This window comes from Pristiophorus japonicus, unplaced genomic scaffold, assembly GCF_044704955.1.
Source record: "Pristiophorus japonicus isolate sPriJap1 unplaced genomic scaffold, sPriJap1.hap1 HAP1_SCAFFOLD_33, whole genome shotgun sequence".
Taxonomy (NCBI): domain Eukaryota; kingdom Metazoa; phylum Chordata; class Chondrichthyes; family Pristiophoridae; genus Pristiophorus; species Pristiophorus japonicus.
The window spans coordinates 472,788-491,414 of record NW_027253106.1 but is presented as its reverse complement, the minus strand read 5'-3'; the positions used below and the strand labels follow the sequence as shown (position 1 = coordinate 491,414).

Below are 18,627 nucleotides of genomic sequence, written 5' to 3'. Positions count from 1 at the left end.
AACTAATCATCCAACCTGGAGAGATACAAGGACACCCACACCATGGCGAAACCATCGAAATGTGGAGACTGTGGGAAGGGAAACAGTTCCCCTTCTGATCGAGACATTTATTGTCGCAGTCACACCGGGGAGAGGCTGGTCACCTGCTCTGTGTGCGGGCAGGGTTTCACTCAGTCATCGGATCTGCTGAAACTCCAGCGAGTTAATACTCGGGAAGTGTGGGAAGGGATTCACTCAGTTATCTGAATTGCGAGTTCACAAGTGACAGCAGCGGTTGGGTTCGACTGTTATTACTGCTGTTAATCACATCCTGACTGAATCGTATTCATTCAGTCAATTGGGATTTGTTTCTGCTGATGTTAATAACCCCGAAAACTGGGATGGATTTTAATATTTTGATGTTTCAAATAATACAATGTGTCGATATTTGATCTCTCCGTGATAAGAGGAGACTAATTGATGTCCTGTTACATTTTGCGCCTTTTCTCCTTTCCAACTATAGATTGTTTCAGTTCTCATGCCTTCAGTTACTCTCAGGGACAAGTCCAAGTTCCCCATACCTTCCAGAATGCCTCTCTTTGCCTTGATGTCCAGGGTAGGAATAGCCAACACGCCTGGGATCACTAAACACAAACCCCAATCTGTTAATCTCTTTCAGCTGCAGGACTTTGCGTGTTCCTGGCAGCATCTCTCTCACCTTCGATGTGTGTATAGAGCATCCTGCAAATATGGTTTCAATTTAAATTTGAATCCACTCAGTAAATGTATTTTTTAAAAAGTACAGGTAAACCGATTACATCAAGTAATTGGCAAAGGTTTACAGTCAACAAGATGAATAAGTAAAAACATCATGGCCCAATAACCCAGCTCTATATTCACAGGAGAAAGTCTGTTATCTAAATCCTCGAATGTCAGTTGGTGAGATGAGAGACTGAATCTCTTTCCACACTCAGCTGGTAAACGGCCTCTCCCTGATGTGTTTCCACCCGACGCACATCCGCATCCATTCCCACTGTCCCCACATTTACAGTGTTGAGCCAGCTGGGCACACGAGTCTCAGGCTAGACGATTGGTTGGAGGTGCATCCATACACACAACATGTGTCTTGTTTCTCCCCGCTGTGATTGGTGTTTTTCCAAAGGCTGATGATAAGGTGATGCCGATGAATCCGGTAAATCTCTCAAATCCTGACGTGATGCTTGGTTTCAGTTTCTCAGCTGCAGATCCTCCCCTTCTAATACACTGCAAAGGGAGCTTACAAAAGTTGTTACTTTTAAGTGCAGGGTAGAAATTTCCACTGTGGTAGGCATCAGAGTCGGGTCAAATCCTGCCCTCAAATCACATCCACACACCTCCCAGTTGAGGTCTTTTCCCAGTTGAGGTCATTGCTTCGGTATCAAGAGCAGGGCCCCTGTCTAATTTTTGCTCATATTTCGTCCAATGGTACTGAGGACAATTATAACCCTCGAACTACTGCCTTGGCTGAGATCAACTAATAGCCCCGATCAAGGATCGAACATGGGACCGTCTCAGTCAGGATTGCAGTGTTCTAAAAATTTTGGGGGGAGGGGCATGTTGGGGGAGGGTGAGAAACACATTTTACTCCAGCTTTAAACAAAACCTTCATCACACTGCACAATTGTCAAGTCTTTCCAAATTCGTCAAACGGATCATCAAAAAGAGTGAGACATTTTAGAAAGGCGCAAGTGACTGAAATAGACAGCTTTACAATCACTGCACAGTACAGAAGGGAGCGACTGTCAATGGGAGCTCGGTTCGTGAAGTCCTCCGACACTCCGAGATATACTGGACTGTTCCTTTAAGTATAAATAGGCAGAGAAAAGGGAGTCCCTGTCCCTTTAAATATCTGCCCCATTCCCCCAGGCAGTAGGAGGAGGAACAGCGCGCGGTCTCTTTATATCCTCACACAGCAAGCACCACCGGATGGGCTCTCACAGGGTCCTAAAATCCAATGAAACCTTATCGCATCAAGTTAACCACAACAACTGAAAAGTGCACACACAAAGTCTTTGCTCTATATATGTGTGTGTGTGTGTGTGCAAACAAAACACATCATTCCTAATGTTTGCTATTGACTTCCACAGAGATAAGCTGTTATCTTCGCCAGTTATTTTCCAGCATTTTATTTCTTATTATTTACAATGTAATTGCAGAGTGTTTAATTCCTTTACCATGAATTGATGACCTGCGTGCTCTTGTTTAGAAAGTGATGTCACACTGACCATTCCGTTACCAAGGTGACCGTCTGTGCGCAGTATTCAGTGGGAAATGGGATTAAATCTCACCGAGGGTAATGAGCAGCCACCCACCAGTCTCTGCACTTTATTGTCCAGTGATCACCTCACCATCACACAGAAGATCCTAGATTTACCTCCAGTGTGGATGACTTGTGTAAGTGATGTTAAAAATTAATTGTAGGGGTAAAAGAGGAGTTGGGGTGAGGGATGTTTGGGGAGTAGGGGTGAAAGAGGAGTTGGGTGAGGGGTTTGGAGAGTAGGGGTGATAGAGGAGTTGGGTGAGGGGTTTGGGGAGTAGGGGTGATACAGGGTTTGGAGAGTAGGGCTAAAAGAGGAGTTAGGGTGAGGGATGTTTGGGGAGTAGGGGTGAAAGAGGAGTTGGGTGAGGAGTTTATAAAGTCGGGGTGATAGTGGAGTTGGGGTGAGGGATGTTTGGGGAGTAGGGGTGATAGAGGAGTTGGGTGAGGGGTTTGGAGAGTAGGGGTGATAGAGGAGTTGGGTGAGGGGTTTGGGGAGTAGGGGTGATAGAGGAGTGTGGTGAGGGGTTTGGAGAGTAGGGGTGATAGAGGAGTTGGGTGAGGGGTTTTGGGAGTAGGGGTGAAAGTGAAGTTGGATGAGGGGTTTGTAGAGTAGGGGTGAGAGAGGAGTTGGGTGAGGGATGTTTGGAGAGTAGGGGTTAAAGAGGAGTTGGGGTAAGGGATGTTTGGGGAGTAGAGGTGATAGAGTAGTTGGGGAGGGGGAGTTGGAGAGTAGGGGTAAAGAAGGTGTATGAGTGATTGGGATTTACTGCCCATTACTTGCCTCTGTTGCACTATGATGGGGTTAATCTTCCCTTTAAAATGTCTTGTATGGTGTGTTTCACTGAAGTTAGACGTGGGGCTGCAGTTCCTTGCAGGCACTGAACTGTTTCTGGTGAATTAATGTGGGTAGTGTTAATTGGGAATAGATTTGAGTGGGATCATTCTGTGCTGAATGAGATGCTGGGCTGCGGGTTTACCATCAGTCCCAGTGACGAGATGCTGTTGACAACAAATCCAGGGACCACATACATTGTGACTCCAAATCCAGGGACCACATACATTGTGACTCCAAATCCAGGGACTACATACACTGTGACTCCAAATCCAGGGACTACATACACTGTGACACCAAATCCAGGGACCACATACATTGTGACTCCAAATCCAGGTACCACATACACTGTGACACCAAATCCAGGGACCACATACATTGTGACTCCAAATCCAGGGACCACATACACTGTGACTCCAAATCCAGGGACCACATACATTGTGACTCCAAATCAAGGGACCACATACATTGTGACACCAAATCCAGGGACTACATACACTGTGACTCCAAATCCAGGGACCACATACATTGTGACTCCAAATCAAGTGACCACATACACTGTGACTCCAAATCCAGGGACCACATACACTGTGACTCCAAATCCAGGGACCACATAAATTGTGACTCCAAATCCAGGGACCACATGCACTGTGACTCCAAATCCAGGGACGACTTACACTGTGACTCCAAATCCAGGGACCACATACATTGTGAATCCAAATCCACGGACCACATACACTGTGACTCCACATCCAGGGACCACATACACTGTGACTCCACATCCAGGGACCACATACATTGTGACTCCACATCCAGGGACCACATACATTGTGATACCAAATCCAGGGACCACATGCACTGTGACTCCAAATCCAGGGACGACATACATTGTGACTCCAAATCCAGGGACTACATACATTGTAACTCCAAATCCAGGGACCACATACATTGTGACACCAAATCCAGGGACGACTTACACTGTGACTCCAAATCCAGGGACTATATACACTCTGACTCCAAATCCAGGGACTACATACATTGTGACTCCAAATCCAGGGACTACATACATTGTGACTCCAAATCCAGGGACCACATACATTGTGACACCAAATCCAGGGACGACTTACACTGTGACTCCACATCCAGGGACCACATACACTGTGACTCCACATCCAGGGACCACATACATTGTGACTCCAAATCCAGGGACCACATACATTGTGATACCAAATCCAGGGACCACATGCACTGTGACTCCAAATCCAGGGACGACATACATTGTGACTCCAAATCCAGGGACTACATACATTGTAACTCCAAATCCAGGGACCACATACATTGTGACTCCACATCCAGGGACCACATACATTGTGATACCAAATCCAGGGACCACATGCACTGTGACTCCAAATCCAGGGACGACATACATTGTGACTCCAAATCCAGGGACTACATACATTGTAACTCCAAATCCAGGGACCACATACATTGTGACACCAAATCCAGGGACGACTTACACTGTGACTCCAAATCCAGGGACTATATACACTCTGACTCCAAATCCAGGGACTACATACATTGTGACTCCAAATCCAGGGACTACATACATTGTGACTCCAAATCCAGGGACCACATACATTGTGACACCAAATCCAGGGACGACTTACACTGTGACTCCACATCCAGGGACCACATACACTGTGACTCCACATCCAGGGACCACATACATTGTGACTCCAAATCCAGGGACCACATACATTGTGATACCAAATCCAGGGACCACATGCACTGTGACTCCAAATCCAGGGACGACATACATTGTGACTCCAAATCCAGGGACTACATACATTGTAACTCCAAATCCAGGGACCACATACATTGTGACACCAAATCCAGGGACGACTTACACTGTGACTCCAAATCCAGGGACTATATACACTCTGACTCCAAATCCAGGGACTACATACATTGTGACTCCAAATCCAGGGACTACATACATTGTGACTCCAAATCCAGGGACCACATACATTGTGACACCAAATCCAGGGACGACTTACACTGTGACTCCAAACCCAGGGACTATATACACTCTGACTCCAAATCCAGGGACTACATACATTGTGACTCCAAATCCAGCGACGACTTACACTGTGACTCCAAATGCAGGGACTACACACATTGTGACTCCAAATCCAGGGACGAATTACACTGATGCATCAAATCCAGGGACTTCTTACACTGAGGGAGCAGTTACAATGAGACATCAAATCCAGGATGAATTACATCGTGACACCAAATTGAGGGATTACTAATACCGTGACAACAAATCCAGGGACCAATAACACTGAGACATCAAATCCAGGGAGCACTTACACTGAGACTACAACATTACATAGGATATACGGCACAGAAATGGACCATTCGCATTATCCAGTGCATGCCGGTGTTTATGCTCTGCTCGGTAATTGGAGAGCATCAGTATGGGGAATGGTCATGCAGGTGAAACCAGCTCTAGTTAGGGTGAAAGGTGGGTAATGAATGAAGATATCATGGTGGAATCAGTCGGTGACCAGTGGGGTCTGGTGACAGATTGTCAGAAGCCCTTTTCAGGCAGATGGATGATTAGATGTAACCAGCACAACAACTATATCCATCTGTTCTTGTCCAACATCCCCAAATCTAATGTCACTAATTAATTTTCCGTGAGAAATGTAGAGATGTGAAAGAACAGAGGAAATGAGGCTTGCACAGGAAAGAAGATTACTTGAGTGAACACATTGTGAGGCTGTTTAGTGACTTGTCTGTGTGAGGTTAAAAACATGAAATGGAAAAAGGCACGTCCAGTGACACTTATATTGCCAAAAGTGCTTTCTAAGTTAATCACTATATCCTAAGCCGAATATCCTACTGACTATCCCAATCACTAATCCCAGTCCTAAAAAATAACCATAAACCACACCCACTAACCGCTAAACCTACATCTAAACCCATTCCCTAACCAAGGCTAAGAACATAAGAAAATTCAATAAGTTCATGGCTTATATGATCTTGGCTTCAATTCGACTTCCCTGCCCTCTCTCCATAACCCTTGACTCCCCTATCTTACAAAAATTAGTACATCTGCAACTTAAATATCCCTCATATGCGGTCCCTCAAAATGAGATATATTCAATATCCAGCCTCCATTGCACTCTGGGGCAGAGAATTTCAAAGATTCACGACTCTCTGAGAGAAGGAATTCCTCCTCATTTCGGTTTTAAATGGGCGACCTCTTATTCTCAGACTATGCGACCTAGTTCTGGATTCCCCCACAAGAGGTAACAAAGGTCAGTGGGGAAGATAAAGAGCTTATAAAGGAAGTATTTAAACAATTATGTTGATGCAAACATTACTGCAAGGTATGTTAGTAACAAGTAATTATAATCAACTAACCCATCAAAATTAGCAAAGACAATTACAAAGATTAGAACATTTCAATGTTGATCACATGCAGTATGTGTGGAGATCTATTAACCGCATCCAACAATCGTTAAACAATACAGAAAATAACAGATTTACAGTCTTAAGCCTTTAGTTCTTTCAAGGGTTGGTTGAAAGGAACGTCAAATGAGTGTAAAGTGAGACACGCCGATTCAGTCCATGACACCCACAAGCCGTATACTCAAATGAAACAAGTTTGGGATTTGATGTGGCAAAAGATGAATTGCGTGAGAAGTGAAATAAACTAGAGTAAGAAAAGGCCCAAAATGGAAGGGACGGGAACATTAATGAGTCTATTTTTGTGGAGAAATCCAATATTGGACACAGGGTGTTTGAAACAATCCTGAGACAGAACATTACTGTCCAGCTCAGGGACAGGGTTATACAGAGCAGCAGGAACAATGACTGAGGGCCAGAATGACCATGTTCAGTGCCCAATGGGAGCCCAGTAAATCCTGTCCCAGTCACTGAGGTGGTCTTGGGTATTTACCCAGCATTCCTCGCGATGGAGAATGTGCCGAGCCCAGACTACAGGGGCCCAGTGCGCAGGCGCGAGACCTGGCGGTATTTGGAGCATGCGCGGTGCGTGTAATGGCGGAAAGGACATGGTGAATATCTGTTCCGCAAAACAGTCCATTCTCCGCGGGGCGGAGGTGAGTAAAGGACCAGCAGGTAGGCGGGGAGGCGTCATAAACAACCGGTGCCCGCCGGAAGCCCGGAATAACAACCGGAATATCGGCGGCTGCAGCCTCGAGGCTTTCTCCCGGTCACAGGCCCCGGGTAACGGCGGCCAACTTTGTACAGGAAGGCAGGGTCAGTCCTCCGCCATCTTGGTTCAGTGAGCAGCAAAGCGCATGCGCGGCCATCTTGGTAAAGTAACAGCTGAGTTATTTTGCTCAGATTCTGATAAAAGTAAATTGAATTTTACAGATTGAATTAATACAGAGAGCTGCGCATGCGCGGTTCAGCCCACCCCCTGTGTCATTCCCAGTGAGCAGAATAGCACATGCACCCTCCCCTCCCCTCCCAGCCCTGCCTGGGATCACCATTCACTCAGTGAGCGGAAGAAGGTGGTTTAAAACAGCCGGGATTGGAGACACCACGACCCCAGGGGAAGGCTCAGAGATCAGCATTGAGTCCGGGGGGAGTTCAGGGGGAGTCGGGGGCTGTGTGTATGGGGCAGAGTGGACCAAGAACCAGTGTCAGTGCGTGGTGTGAGTGGGGGAAGGGAGAGGCCATTCTCGGGCTGTGTGTGGACAGTGTGTGTCCAGGGTAAGGGAGACAGAATGGTCAGAATCCGCTATTTATAACCTGCTGCTTTCTCTCTCCAAACCAGGAGTGAACGTTCCTGGTTTAGTTCCCTCGGGGGCTGTGTGTAAGAGGCAGAGTGGAGCAGGAACTAGTTCCGGGACATGGTGTGAGTGGGGGAAGGGGGAGGCCATTCTCGGGCTGTGTGTGGACAGTGTAAGGTAACAGAGAAAGTAAACCACCTCGCTCTTTCAAATCATTGCTGCTTTCTTTCCCCAAATCAGTAGTGAATGTTCCTGATTCAGTTACAATCTCACCGTGTCTGTTCTTGGACAGTGAGCAGTGGAAACACAGTCTGACAGAGAGGATGTGGGGAATTTCACAAAGTGCATCTATTGCAGGTACCAGGAGAGGAGAGTGGGAGAAGATATTTTAAAGACGCGTTATATTTCGGTGAACGGAGTTCCCCAAAACCGTGTTGCTGATGATCGCGAGCTACATTGTCACTCCCTCAGATACATCGTATTGTCCCCCGAATCCATATCTTAGAACTAATAATGTTCTCGTATTATTATTCTCACAGCAAAATTCTTCAACCAGCCAGAACAAATTAGATCTTTCCTCCACCCAGAATACAAGGAACAGTGCAGGCAGCTCCTTCTCACACACAGTAAGTAGATTATCACTGACAGAGCGCAGACACACAGAACTGGCCTCAATCCTATTGTCACAGACAGCAGAAGCTGTCAGTCCCACAGTGATCCGAAGTGACAGAGTTACATTGTGAATCTTACAGCCACATGGAGCAGTAGAATCAGATGCTGTTTCACCATTGAAACAGATCCCACTGACAGGTACATTAAACACACACACTCACTTGCCAGAAACTGGCAGGTAGAGAATAAAACACAATCATCTATCAGAAAAAATGTCAAACAGAAAGTATAAACCACACTCGCATATCAGAAGCTGACGGGTACAGAGCAAAAGCCATATTCATGTTTCAGAATCTGACGGATTCAGTATTTAACCCGCCGAACATACCAGAAGATGACAGGTGCAGAATAAAACCTACATTCCCGTACCACAGACTGACAGATACAGTATACAACACACACCCATATATATGAAAGTGACAGTAACAGAATAAAATCGCCACTTACATACCAGAGAGTGACAGGTAAAGCGTAAATCCCATGTGCACATGTCGGAAAACTGAAAGACAGTAAGTAAAATTGTTACTTACATCGCAGAAACTGATCGGGGCAGAGTAAAACCCACACACACACATCTGAAAAATGACACGTGGAAGGCAAAATCTTCACTAACATATCAGAGAAATACAGGTTTAAAAAGTTAAATTGATTATCACGTTCACATACCACAGACTGGCAAATACAGATTAAACCCAGACTACCATCGCAGAAACTGAGAGGCACAGATTAAACCTCAACACACACCAAAACCTGACAGTTACAGAAAAATACACACACTTGCATATCAGAGACTGAGAGATACAGTATAAAACCCACACTCACATATCAGAGGCTCACATGTTAAAATCCATATTCCCATAACATAAATTGACATACAGTGACATGCCCATACTCAGGAACCAGGAATTGACAGGTACAGGGTAAAGAACTCTCTTTCATTCCAGAAACTGACAGGTACAAAGGAAAGTCCACTCATAATTAAACAGAAACAGGCAGTTATAGAGTAAGGCCCACAATCACATATCAGAGCTTGACGGGTACAGAATAAAACCCAGGCTCCTATAACAGAAATGGAGAGATACAGAGAAAGGCCCACACTCACATACCAGAGGCAGCTCGATACAGAGTAAAACTCAGATTCAATTACCAGGACCGACAGATTCAGCATAAAACTCACCTCCATAACACAAATTGACAGTTGGAAAGTAAAACCAATACTCTATCAGGAATTGGTGGTACACAGTAAAACAATACTAACATACTGGAGAATGCCGGGTATGGAGTAGAGCTCACATTCACATAACAGAGATGGACAGATACAGCACAGAACACACACTCACACACCAGGAATGGAAAGAAATATAGAAACATAGAAAATAGGTGCAGGAGCAGGCCATTCAGCCCTTCGAGCCTGCACTGCCATTCAATATGATCATGGCTGATCATGCAGCTTCAGTATCCCACTCCCGCTTTCTTTCCATACCCCCTGATCCCCTTAGCCGTAAAGACCTCATCTAACTCCCTCTTGAATATATCCAACGAACTGGGCTCCACAACTTTCTGTGGTAGAGAATTGCACAGGTTTACCACTCTCTGGGAGAAAAAGTTTCTCCTCAATTCAGTCCGATATGGCTTACCCCTTATCCTAAGACTGTGACCCCTGATTCTGGACTTCCCCAACATCGAGAACATTCTCCTGCATCTAACCTGTCCAGTCCTGTCATAGTTTTATATGTTTCTATGAGATCCCCTCTCATTCTTCTAAATTCCAGTGAGTGTTAGCCTAGCCGATCCAGTCTTTCGTCATATGTCAGACCTGCCATCCCGGGAATCAGTCTGGTGAACTTTCGCTGCACTCCCTCAATAGCAAGAATGTCCTTGCTCAGATTAAGACATCAAACCTGCACACAGTACTCAAGGTGTGGTCTCACCAAGGCCCTGTACAACTGTAGTAAGACTTCCCTACTCCTATACTCAAATCCTCTTGCTATGAAGGCCAGAATGCCAGTTGTTTTCTTTACTGCATGCCTACCTTCAGTGACGGATGTACCATGACACCCAGATCTCTTTGCACCTCCCATTTTACTAATCTGTCACCATTCAGATAATAATCTGCCTTCCTGTTTTTGCCACCAAAGTGGATAACCTCAATTTATCCACATTATACTGCATCTGCCATGCAATTGCCCATTCACCTAACCTGTCCAAGTCACCTTGCAGCCTCTGAGCATCCTACTCACAGCTCACACTGCCACCCAGCTAAGTATCATCTGCAAACTTGGTGATATTACCTTCTATTCCATCATCTAAATCATTAATATATATTGTAAATATATGGGATCCCAGCACTGAACCTTGCGGCACCGCACTAGTCACTGCCTGCCATTCTGAAAAAGACCTGTTTATTCCTACTCTTTGCTTCCTGTCTGCCAACCGGTTCTCTATCCACGTCAATACATTACCCCCAATACCATGTGCTTTAATTTTGCACGCTAATCTCTTGTGTGGGACCTTGTCAAAAGTTTTTTGAAATTCCAAATACATCACATCCACTGATTCTCCCTTATCCACTCTACTAGTTACATCCTCAAAAAACTCTAGAAGATTTGTCAAGCATGATTTCCCTTTCATAAATCCAAGCTGACATGGACCAATCCTGTCACTGCTTTCCAAATGATCTGCTATTACATCTTTAATAATTGATTTCAGCATTTTCCCCACCACCGATGTCAGGCTAACCGGTCTATAATTCCCTGTTTTCTCTCCCCCTCCTTTTGTTTAAAAAGTGGGGTTACATTTGCTACCCTCCAATCTATAGATACTTATCCATAGTCCATGGAATTCTGGAAAATGACCACTAATGCATCTACTATTTCTAGGGCCACTTCTTTAACTACTCAGACTATCAGACCCTGGGGATTTATCGGCCTTCAGTCCCATCAGTTTCCCTGCAAACATTTCCTGACTAATAAGGATTTCCCTCAGTTCCTCCTTCCCGCTAGATCCTCGGGAGGTTATTCGTGTCTTCCCTAGTGAAGACAGAACCAAAGTATTTGTTCAATTGGTCTGCCATTTCCTTGTTCCCTATTACGAATTCACATGATTCTGACTGCAAGGGACCACGTTTGTCTTCGTTAATCTTTTTCTCTTCACATACCTCTTGAAGCTTTTGCAGTCAGTTTTTAATGTTCCCTGCAAGCTTACTCTCATAGTCTATTTTCCACCTCCTAATTAGACCCTAAGTCCTCCTCTGCTGAATTCTAAATTTCTCCCAGTCCTCAGGTTTGCTGTGTTTTCTGGCCAATTTATATGCCTCTTCCTTGGATTGAACACTGTCCCTAATTTTCCTTGTTAGCCACGGTTGAGCCACCTTTTCGGTTTTATTTTTATGCCAGACAGGGATGTACAATAGTTGTAATTCATCCATGTGATCTTTAAATGTCTGCCATTGCCTATCCACCGTCAACCTTTTAAGTATCATTCGTCAGATAATCCTAGCCAAATCACGTCTCATACCATTGAAGTTTCCTTTAAGTTCAGGACCCTAGTCTCTGAGTTAACAGTGTCACTCTCCAGCTTAATGAAGAATTCTACCATATTATGGTCACTCTTCCCCAAGGGGCCACGCATGACCAGATTGCTAATTAATCCTCTCTCGTTGCACAAGACCCAGTCTAGGATGGCCAGCTCTCCAGTTGGTTCCTCGACATATTGGTCTAGAAAACCATCCCTTATACACTCCAGAAAATCCTCCTCCACAGTATTGCTACAAGTTTGGTTAGCCCAATCAATATCTAGGTTAAGGTCACCCATGATAACTGCATTATCCTTATTGCACGCATCCCTAATTTCCTGTTTGATGCCATCCCCAACCTCCCTACTACTGTTTGGTGGTCTGTACACAACCCCAACTAACGTTTTCTGCCCTTTGGTGTTTCGCAGCTCGACCCATATAGGTTCCACATCATCCCAGCCAATGTCCTTCCTTACTATTGCATTAACCTCCTCTTTAACCATTAACACTACCCCACCTCCTTTTCCTTTCTGGCTATCCTTTCTGAATATTGAATTCCCCTGGATGTTATGTTCCCAGCCTTGGTTACCCTGGAGCCATGTCTCAGTAATCCCAATTACATCATATCCGTTAACAGCTATCTGTGCATTTAATTCGTCCACCTTATTACGAATGATCCTCGCTTTGAGACTCAGAGCCTTCAGGCTTGTTTTTTTAACAATCTTTGTCCTTGAAGAATTATGTTGTAATGTGGCCCTTTTTGATACAGAATGAAACCCACAGGCAATTACCAGAAATTGACAGGTACAGGATAAAATCCACCTCTCGTATCAGAAACTAACATGCAGAGTAAAACCCTCATCCACATACCAGAGATGGACAGATACAGAGTCAAATCCACACTCCCACACCAGGCACCCACTATATAAGAAAATAAGAACATAAGAAATAGGGGCAGGAGTAGCCATACGGCCCCCCGAGCCTGTTCCACCATTTAATATGATCATGGCTGATCCAATCATGGACCCAGGTCCTCTTCCCTGCCCGCTCCCCATAACCCCTTATTCCCTTATCGGTTAAGACAATGTCTATCTCTGTCTTAAATATATTCAATGTCCCAGCTTCCACAGCTCTCTGAGGCAGCGAAATCCACAGCATTACAACCCTCTGAGTAAAAATTCCTCTTCACCTCAGTTTTAAATGGGGGCCCCTTATTCCAAGATTATGCCCCCTAGTTCTATTCTCCCCGATCAGTGAAAACATCCTCTCTGCTACCACCTTGTCAAGCTGCCTCATTATCTTATACGTTTTGATAAATCACCTCTCATTCATTCTTCTGAATTCAATGAGTAGAGGCCCAACCTCCTCAACCTTTTCTCATAAGTCAACCCCTCATCACCGGAATCAACCGAGTGAACCTTCTCTCAACTTCCTCCAAAGCAAGTATATCCTTTCATAAATATAGAAACCAAAACTGCACGCAGTACTCCAGGTGTGGCCTCACCAATAACTTGTATAACTGTAGCAAGACTTCCCTGCTTTTATAGTCCATTCCATTTGCAATAAAGGCCAAGATTCAGTTGACCTTCCTGATCACTTGCTGTACCTGCATACTATCCTTTTGTGTTTCATACACAAGTACCCCCAAGTCCCGCCGTACTGCAGCACTTTGTAATCTTTCTCCATTTAAATAATAACTTGCTCTTTGATTTTTTTTCTGCCATAGTGCATGACCTCACACTTCCCAACATTATACTCCATCTGCCAAATTTTTGGCCACTCACTTAGTCTATCTGTGTCCTTTTACAGATTATTTGTGTCCTCCTCACACATTGCTTTTCCTCCCATCTTTATATCGCCAGAAAACTTGGCTACGTTACAGTCAGTCCCTTCTTCCAAGTCGTTAATATAGATTGTTAATAGCTGGGGTCCCAGCACTGATCCCTGCGGCACCCCACTAGTTACTGATTGCCAACCCAAGAATTAACATTTATCCCGAATCTTTGTTGTCTGTTAGTTAGACAATCCTCTATCCATGCTAATATATTACCCCCAGCCCGTGAACTTTTATCTTTTGCAGTAACCTTTTATGTGGCACCTTGTCAAATGCCTTCCGGAAATCCATATACACCACACTCACTTTATCCACCCTGTTCATTACATGCTCAAAGACTTCCAGCAAATTTGTCAAACTTAACTTCCCCTTCATAAATCCATGCTGACTGCCTGACCGAATTCTGCTTTTCCAAATGTCGTGCTAATGCTTCTTTAAGAATGAACTCTTCAACATTTTCCCAACCACAGATGTTAGGCTAACTGGTCTATAGTTTCCTGCTTTTTGTCTGCCTCATTTTTAACTGAGTGCGGCTCTCAGTCCCCGGGCAACACCGAGTGCGGCTCTCAGTCCCCGGGCAACACTGAGTGCGGCTCTCGGGCCCCGGGCAACACCGAGTGTGGCTCTCGGGGGTCCGGGCAACACCGATTGTGGCTCTCAGTCCCCGGTCAACACCGAGTGTGGCTCTCAGTCCCCTGGCAACACTGAGTGCGGCTCTCGGGCCCCGGGCAACACCGAGTGCGGCTCTCAGTCCCCGGGCAACACCGAGTGTGGCTCTCAGTCCCCGGTCAACACCGAGTGTGGCTCTCGGTCCCCGGGCAACACCGAGTGTGGCTCTCAGTCTCCGGGCAACACTGAGTGTGGCTCTCAGTCGCCGGGCAACACTGAGTGTGGCTCTCGGTCCCCGGGCAACACCGAGTGTGGCTCTCAGTCCCCGAGCAACACCGAGTGTGGCTCTCAGTCCCCGGGCAACACCGAGTGTGGCTCTCAGTCCCCGGGCAACACCGAGTGTGGCTCTCAGTCCCCGGGCAACACTGAGTGTGGCTCTCAGTCCCCGGGCAACATCGAGTGTGGCTCTCAGTCCCCGGGCAACACCGAGTGTGGCTCTCAGTCCCCGGGCAACACCGAGTGTGGCTCTCAGTCCCCGGGCAACACCGAGTGTGGCTCTCAGTCTCCGGGCAACAGCGAGTGTGGCTCTCAGTCCCCGGGCAACACCGAGTGTGGCTCTCAGTCTCCGGGCAACAGCGAGTGTGGCTCTCAGTCCCCGGGCAACGCCAAGTGTGGCTCTCAGTCCCCTGGCAACGCCGAGTGTGGCTCTCAGTCTCCGGGCAACAGCGAGTGTGGCTCTCAGTCCCCGGGCAACACCGAGTGTGGCTCTCAGTCTCCTGGCAACACCGAGTGTGGCTCTCAGTCCCCGGGCAACACCGAGTGTGGCTCTCAGTCCCCGTGCAACACCGAGTGTGGCTCTCAGTCACCGGGCAACACCGAGTGTGGCTCTCAGTCTCCGGGCAACACCGAGTGTGGCTCTCAGTCTCCGGGCAACACCGAGTGTGGCTCTCAGTCACCGGGCAACACCGAGTGTGGCTCTCAGTCCCCGGGCAACACCGAGTGTGGCTCTCAGTCCCTGGGCAACACCGAGTGTGGCTCTCAGTCACAGGCAACGCCAAGTGTGGCTCTCAGTCACCGGGCAACACCGAGTGCGGCTCTAAGTCCCCGGTCAACACCAAGTGTGACTCTCAGTCCCCGGGCAACACCGAGTGTGACTCTCAGTCCCCGGGCAACACCGAGTGTGGCTCCCAGTCCCCGGGCAACACCGTGTTTGGCTCTCAGCCCCCGGGCAACACCGAGTTTGGCTCTCAATCCCTGGGCAACAACGCGTGTGGCTCTCGGTCCCCGGGCAACACCGAGTGTGGCTCTCAGTCCCCGGGCAACACCGAGTGCGGCTCTCAGTCCCCGGGCAACACCGAGTGCGGCTCTCAGTCCCCGGGCAACACCGAGTGCGGCTCTCAGTCCCCGGGCAACACCGAGTGCGGCTCTCAGTCCCCGGGCAACACCGAGTGTGGCTCTCAGTCCCCGGACAACACGGAGTGTGGCTCATTTTCCCCGGGCAACACCGAGTGTGGCTCTCAGTCCCCGGGCAACACCGAGTGCGGCTCTAAGTCCCCGGTCAACACCGAGTGTGACTCTCAGTCCCCGGTCAACACCGAGTGTGGCTCTCAGTCCCCGGGCAACACCGAGTGTGGCTCTCAGTCCCCGGGCAACACCGAGTGAGGCTCTCAGTCCCCGCGCAACACCGAGTTTGGCTCTCAGTCGCCGGGCAACACCGAGTGTGGCTCTCAATCCCTGGGCAACAACGCGTGTGGCTCTCGGTCCCCGGGCAACACCAAGTGTGGCTCTCAGTCCCCGGGCAACACCGAGTGCGGGTCTCGGTCCCCGGGCAACACCAAGTGTGGCTCTCTGTCCCCGGGCAACACCGAGTGCGGGTCTCGGTCCCCGAGCAACACCGAGTGTGACTCTCAGTCCCCGGGCAACACCGAGTGCGGCTCTCAGTCCCCGGGCAACACCGAGTGCGGCTCTCAGTCCCCGGGCAACACCGAGTGCGGCTCTCAGTCCCCGGGCAACACCGAGTGCGGCTCTCAGTCCCCGGGCAACACCGAGTGCGGCTCTCAGTCCCCGGGCAACACGGAGTGTGGCTCTCAGACCCCGGGCAACACCGAGTGTGGCTCTCAGTCCCCGGGCAACACCGAGTGTGGCTCTCAGTCCCCGGGCAACACCGAGTGCGGCTCTCAGTCCCCGGGCAACACCGAGTGTGGCTCTCAGTCCCCGGGCAACACCGAGTGTGGCTCTCAGCCCCCGGGCAACACCGAGTGCGGCTCCCAGTCCCCGGACAACACCGAGTGTGGCTCTCGGTCCCCGGGCAACACCGAGTGTGGCTCTCGGTCCCCGGGCAACAGCGAGTGCGGCTCTCAGTCTCCGGGCAACACCGAGTGTGGCTCTCGGTCCCCGGGCAACACCGAGTGTGGCTCTCAGGCCCTCAGTCAGAGCCACTGGCCCCAGCAGCAGCAACCCCGGGGGCAGCACCTCCACCACAACAGGAAAACAACAACTTACATTTAGACAGCAGGCCCAGCAATTCCCAGCCGCTCTGTATCAGGGGGCGCTGGATGTGGAAGTCACTCACTGGCCTCCTGTGTGGGTCTGTTTGTTACATCAGTTTGAGCTAGATGGAGAGCGGGGAGAAGCTGCTAGGTTTCACCCCCAGTACCTCTGGGCCCAGTGGGAACAACAATTTCCCATGTGGGCCTGTCGAGGGAGGTGGGTTCCATTCCCTGAAGGACAGCAGTGACCCAGATGTGTTTTTACGACAATCCGGCAGCTTTCATGGTCACTTTTTTCTGGTGCCGGCCCCACAAATGACCAGACTCATTAAGCTCAATTTCACAACCTGCCTTTGTGTTTTTGTGGGTTCTCTCTCTCACTCACTTTTCCTGTTTGAAATTCACTTTACACGGTGTTAAAAGGGGAGGATTTGTAGACTGGAAGCTCAAACCAAACATCACCTCAAGATCTGACAGTCACTCGGTACATCGGGACTGGAATATCATCAGCTTTTGACCATAGAAACATAGAAAATAGGTGCAGGAGCAGGCCATTCGGCCCTTCTAGCCTGCACCGCTATTCAATGAGTTCATGGCTGAACATGCAACTTCAGTACCCCATTCCTGCTTTCTCACCATACCCCTTGATTTCCCTAGTAGTAAGGACTTCATCGAACTCCTTTTTGAATATATTTAGTGAATTGGCCTCAACAACTTTCTGTGGTAGAGAATTCCACAGGTTCACCACTCTCTGGGTGAAGAAGTTCCTCCTCATCTCGGTCCTAAATGGCTTATCCCTTATCCTTAGACTGTGTCCCCTGGTTCTGGACTTCCCCAACATTGGGAAAATTCTTCCTGCATCTAACCTGTCTAACCCCGTCAGAATTTTAAACATTTCTATGATGTCCCCTCTCATTCTTCTGAACTCCAGTGAATACAAGCCCAGTTGATCCAGTCTTTCTTGATAGGTCAGTCCCGCCATCCCGGGAATCAGTCTGGTGAACCTTCGCTGCACTCCCTCAATAGCAAGAATGTCCTTCCTCAGGTTAGGAGACCAAAACTGTACACAATACTCCAGGTGTGGCCTCACCAAGGCCCTGTACAATTGTAGCAACACCTCCCTGCCCTTGTACTCAAATCCCCTCGCTATGAAGACCAACATGCCATTTGCTTTCTTAACCGCCTGCTGTACCTGCATGCCAACCTTCAATGACTGATGTACCATGACACCCAGGTCTCTTTGCACCTCCCCTTTTCCTAATCTGTCACCATTCAGATAATAGTCTGTCTCTCTGTTTTTACCACCAAAGTGGATAACCTCACATTCATCCACATTATACTTCATCTGCCATGCATTTGTCCACTCACCTAACCCATCCAAGTCACTCTGCAGCGTCACAGCATCCTCCTCGCAGCTCACACTGCCACCCAACTTAGTGTCATCCGCAAATTTGGAGATACTACATTTAATCCCCTCGTCTAAATCATTAATGTACAGTGTAAACAGCTGGGGCCCCAGCACAGAACCTTGCGGTACCCCACTAGTCACTGCCTGCCATTCTGAAAAGTCCCCATTTACTCCTACTCTTTGCTTCCTGTCTGACAACCAGTTCTCAATCCATGTCAG

At 48.0% G+C, this 18,627-nt stretch overlaps 1 long non-coding RNA gene across 5 annotated transcripts in view; it reads left to right on the top strand.

The window, feature by feature from the left end:
- The first annotated feature begins 7,171 nt into the window (after window positions 1–7,171).
- Window positions 7,172–18,627, top strand: part of LOC139249603 (uncharacterized) — a 35,397-nt gene continuing 23,941 nt past the window's right edge. For 2 of the 5 annotated variants that reach the window (XR_011591223.1, XR_011591227.1), the window contains exons 1-2: window positions 7,172–7,243; window positions 8,422–8,508. This is a non-coding gene — a long non-coding RNA (uncharacterized lncRNA). The other 3 variants (XR_011591225.1, XR_011591224.1, XR_011591226.1) reach the window with 3 other exon arrangements.